The sequence below is a fragment of the Coenobita brevimanus genome, unplaced genomic scaffold (assembly GCF_032717465.1).
Source record: "Coenobita brevimanus isolate Jiangsu-jjx unplaced genomic scaffold, ASM3271746v2 jjx.HiC_scaffold_1433, whole genome shotgun sequence".
NCBI classification, from domain to species: domain Eukaryota; kingdom Metazoa; phylum Arthropoda; class Malacostraca; order Decapoda; family Coenobitidae; genus Coenobita; species Coenobita brevimanus.
In genome coordinates this window covers 59,065-64,782 of record NW_027642269.1, presented here as the reverse complement: position 1 = coordinate 64,782, position 5,718 = coordinate 59,065, and positions in this window count along the sequence as shown.

Sequence of the window (5,718 nt, the reverse complement as noted above, 5' to 3'; positions counted from 1 at the left end):
GGGGGCACAAATTAATTCAATGACATCTCGTAGCAGCAAAAACATCTGCCAGTATGGATCACTTGCATTATTAATCCTATCATGCATGATAACAGGTAGTAAGCGAATGAAATTCCAGTTTTGTATGGCCTGGTCCCCTAGTTATTCCCCATTTACATTAATTTGACAAGGTTTGGAGCTAGCATCTGTCCCAATATAATGAAATGTAATTAATCTATGATTTAATTCTTCATAACTAAACCAATGATTCACAGTAATCAAATGCTTAAGAATAATTGCAGCATCACATGTTCCTATGCCTTCAAAAATATCATGAGCTAAACATGGGGGTAAACCTCCATCTGCAACATGAAAATATTTCAAAGAATTGAACATGGAATTAAATTTTTATCCCACAGACACTATTTTTTAATGAATCATTTCTTGAAAGAATTGCAAGGGCTTCATTGTAATTATGGGAACTTCGTTTTGAGCTTACTCTCAAAGGATCACTATGAAAATCTTTTGAATTAATTGTACAGTACCGGCAAAAGTACTCAACTGTACTGAAGTTTTCAGTAAAGCCACCAACTCCATGTGAACCCAAGTTATCACCAGTAATAAAACAGACTGAAGCCTTTATGATTTCACTGTGTACCATAATGCCATTACCCTCCAAGTCTTTCAGATCTTCAACTAATTTACCAAAAATTTTATCATGTCCAAATTGTTTTAAATCTACTTCTTTGCAGAGCATTACTAACAATGTGTTGTCCACAACTGAGCGCTGATGAGGCCTAAAATTAGCAAGAGTAAAGTACACACCTAAAACTTTGTGTTTTTTCTTTCCAGACCCAAGGGGATTGCATACCTCAAAGGCATCCTGGTATAATATTATTCTTAAAGCATTAGGATTTTCATTAAAAAGTTTATTATTCTTAAATGCAGATCCATCTGTAATGTCACTGAAATAATGCATTTTAGATTCAGTACCAGTATTGGTGGTTTGGTTTCCTGACACCTCTGTATTTTTTACTTCTCTCCAAACTGAATCATCACTAAGAAGAGATATTAGTGTCTCTTTGATAGGTATGTACTGAAAGGTACATTCCTTGTTTTCCTTATTCATCCCTAAGATAACTGACTGAGGTTGAACATGCCTGAAATGTTCCTTGAAATATTTAATACGGCAATGTTCTGACCGTAATAACCTTGTGTTGCACTCTAGAAATAAGTCTGAGTTTTGTATGCAGTTGATTATTTCTTTTATTTTCTCATCCTGAATATTTAATTCTATCAAGGAATGAAAACAGGGAAAGCTGCAGGTATGGATGGGTGTGCTGTGGAATGCCTGAAGGGTGGTGGAGTGACTATTGTTGACTGGTTAGTAAGATTGTTGAATGTGTTCTTTAAGAAAGGTATGGTGCCAATTGACTGGGCAAGTGCTTGTGTGGTCCCGTTGTATAAAGGCAAGGGTGATAAGTATGAATGTACTAGCTTTAGGGGTATAAGTCTGTTGAGTGTTGTAGGGAAGGTGTACGGTAGAGTATTAATTATGAGAGTTAGAGAGGGTACAGAGGGAGTGATTGGTGATGAGCAGTGTGGCTTTAGGAGAGGGAGGGGATGCGTTGATCAGGTGTTTGCTGTGAGACAAGTGTGTGAAAAGTATTTAGCGAAAGGCAAGGATGTGTTTTGGGCATTTATGGATTTAGAGAAAGCGTATGATAGAATTGATAGGGAGGCTTTGTGGACTGTTTTAAGATTGTATGGACTTGATGGTAGGTTACTAAAAGAGGTGAAAAGTTTTTATGTAAATAGTAGAGCGTGTGTAAGAGTGGGAAATGCTGTGAGTGATTGGTTTCCCGTGAGAGTGGGGCTGCGACAGGGATGTGTGATGTCGCCTTGGTTGTTTAATATTTACATGGATGGTGTTGTAAGGGAGGTGAATGCAAGAGTTTTAGGTGGAGGTCTGAGTCTGGTGAATGTTGATGGTGAAGAGTGGAATCTGAAGCAGCTGCTGTTTGCAGATGATACTGCACTGGTGACTGATTCAGAGGAGAGATTGAGACAGTTGGTAGAGGAGTTTGGAAGGGTGTGTGAAAGGAGGAAATTGAAAGTAAATGAGAATAAGAGTAAAGTGATGAAGTGTACGAGGTTGATAGATGGTAGGGGGATGAATATAGTTTTGAATGGCGAGTTGCTTGAGGAGGTAGATTGTTTTAAATATCTAGGGTCACATGTTGCTGTGGATGGAAGAATAGATGCAGAAGTGAAGTTTAGAATAAAAGAAGTAGGAAAGGTGCTGGGAGGAATGAAAAAAGTGTTTAAATGTCGTTCGCTTAGAATGGATGTAAAGAGAAGGCTGTATGAGGGTGTTGTGGTACCGACTGCGTTATATGGGGCTGAAACATGGAATACGGGTGTAGCAGAGAGGAAAAGTTTGAATGTAATGGAGATGAGGTGTCTGAGGAGTATGTGTGGAGTGACGCGTATGGATCGGGTGCGAAATGATGAAGTGCGAAGAACTGGAGTTGTTCAGGAGATGGCTGGTAGAGTTGAGCAGAGGGTGTTGCGATGGTTTGGGCATATGGAGAGAATGGATAATGAGCGATTGGTGAAAAAGATAACTAGATCTGATGTGAGAGGTGTAAGGCTGAGAGGAAGACCACGAATAGGATGGATGGACAGTGTGAAGAGAGCGCTGGATGCGAGAGGGATGTCTGTTGGGCAAGGAAGAGTGGCTGTGCGTGACAGAAATAAATGGAGAGAAATTGTGAATGAATAAGTGATGATGCAGCCCTGAGGGGATATTCTCCCGCATTTGGTCTGATCAGCTAGTCAGGTCAGGTGCAGGTAAGGGGATGGGTCTGTTATGATGTGGCAGGGGTAAACCAGTTCTGCTGTTGGGCCCTGCTGCGGATGTCACTGATTGCATTGCGCAGTTGACCCTTGTGCGGAGTGGTGCGGTGAGGATCTGTCCGTTCTCCCCTTTGGGGCTAAGATGCTAATGAATGTGTTTGAATGGATGAGTAAATGGGGAGTGTGTCGTCCTGTCTCGGCTACCTCCCTTTCTTTGGGGGAAGCAGCCTGGGTATATAGATAGAGATAGATAGATCAAGGAACTGTTTAGTTTTCCCATAGAATATGATAATGACATGGAATGAATATTTTGAATTTCTTCTGAAATACTTTGAACAACTGAAGCTGGTAATAAATGTTTTGATTGCAGTTTCAGATAGAAAAGAGCCACATTTTTCTCAAACAATTTCTTTTCTTCGGCAGTCATATTTTCCTGACTGCCATTTTCATTTAAGTCACTATCAGGAATTTCATTTTGTAGTGCATTGGTATCATCAGAATGTTGTGTTTGAGAACTACATGGTCTACACTCCGCAGCCTCTGATGTTTCAGTACTACCAGTACTGGTACCAGTATCTAAATTATGATCCCTATGATATCTACTAATGTGAGAGGAAAAAGAGGACTTTACATTAAATGATTTTGAACACTGCTCAAATGGGCATTTTACAGCTACTTCATCTTTAATATGCTGCTTTAAATGTTTAATAAATTCTTGATATCCCTTGCATATTTGCTGACATAATGGTATTTCACATTTCCACCTTTTATTATCTGAAATTATTAATTAATGAATATCATGACCTTTACACTGATGATTTCTGTACATTTGTGCCTTTAAGCCTGTGTAGGAGTAAAATTTTCTCAGACATTTTCGGACTGGGCACTTAAAAGCCACCTTGTACTCACTAGAATGTAACATACAATGATTGGCATAATGTTTCACTGATCTTGAGACATGACTGCATAAGGGGCAAGAAAATTCAGAATCCATTTTCATTTAAATGTTAATATTTAAGATCAATTCATCCTACAAATGTGGTAGTTGGTGTTGGGAAGGCCTAAGCCAAATATCTCTTCAACTATTCACTTCTACTGGCCTTTTCAAGCATCAGTCACTGCCTACATATTACTCATTGCATATTAAATAGGCACAATTAACCTTAATGCTACAAAATAGGGACAATGATAAAGCCGTGAGTGTTGGGAAAGCAGGTGAAAGTCTTCTTCTTCTTCTTCTTGTGGGTTTAAGGGCCAATGCCCTGCCAATGCAAACTGCTTAGGGCCTCACATTATATGCGGGAGAGCTGTCTAGATTTTTGGATAAAGTCAGACATGCACCTCATAACCCATTCTCGTAACCGAGGGTCCCTGATACCGCCTCCCAGGAGTGTGTGGAGAGACAAACTGAGAACTCCCAGAGATGCCAAACGTTCCCGCAAAAGGGTGCGAAGCGAGTGGAACCTAGGACACCGTAACATGAAATGTTCTATGGTTTCTTCAACCTGAGGACACCACTGGCACCATGGATGCTCTATCATACCCAAATGGTACAGGTGGCTTGCAAGGCCTGTGTGGCCCAACCGTAACCTGGTGATGGCTACATCAATGTCTCTGCAGGGATGGCGTACCCAAGGGTGTTCAAAGGAGTCAGAGCAAAAACGCCCCAAGTGGGAGGCAGGTAGGGTGGTTGCTAGGTGCGCATTCCAGTGTGATATGCAGGCGCTGCGTGCAAGTTTAGGGAATGTGGCACTATCTGGCATCACATGGACCAGTGTACTGTATGTCAGTGCTCGCTTTGCTGCTACATCTACTATTTCGTTGCCACGGATGCCCACATGTGAGGGAATCCACCGAAGGTGGAGGTACCAGGGAGGAGTAACGAGGAAAAGGAGGTGTTCCATAATAGCATGGACAGTCTTGACATGAGTCACTGGGCGATCCGAGAGAAGGAGGGTAAGTGCAGACTGTGAGTCGGTGTATAAGACTACCGATTGAGGCTGGAAGAAAGTCCGGATAAATTCAAGGGCCTGGAGGATGGCTATGAGTTCTGCGGTTAGGACATCGTACCGCCCGTGAACGACCAAGTTTGGCGTATGGAAAGATCTTCAAAATAAGCCGCTGAGGCGAAAGAAGATGGAGGGGAGTGAGACCCATCCGTGTAAATTCTCAGGAAGTCCTTATAAACTGAGGACTCCAAGCTGTAAAAGATCTGCTGTGCCAAGACTGCATCTGTCGACTTCGAGAATGGTACTGGGAAGTAGGAGGAGACATATGGAGACAAATCCTTCCAAGGGGGCACTGGGGAGAGAGGGGCCACTGGGGCAGGCCTGGGCAGATCGAGAGACAGGGTGTGGCAGGCTCGGATGCTGCGGATAATGTACGTTACCTCACTCGCGGCCAAGTTGGGAGCTGACGAAGGACTGTGGAGAGGTGATAAAGGGAGGAGACCGGATGGCTGGAGGGAAGGGCCGAAATACGGTGAAGCAGCCGACAGTCCAGTTCCATGCGGTAGACGGAAAGGGGCATCACCCCTGACTCTGCATGAAGCGAAATAATTGGGGTGGACTTGAAGGCACCTAGGGCAATGCGAAGTGCCGTGTTCTGGACAACATCCAACTTCTTTAGGTGGGTCCGGGCAGCTGATCCATAAAGGGTGGTGCCGTAAGTGATCTTACTGCGGATGAAGGCCAGATATAGTCTGAGAAGAGTGTTTCGATCAGCACCCCAGCGAGGTCCTGTGACACACTTCATGATGTCCAGGCGCCTAAGGCATGCCGATTGAAGATGGTCAATATGGGGGGCCCAGGTGAGACGGGGACTGTCCAAATGGAGGCCCAGAAACTTGTGCCGAGTCCGGAGGGTGAGAGGTTCTCCAGC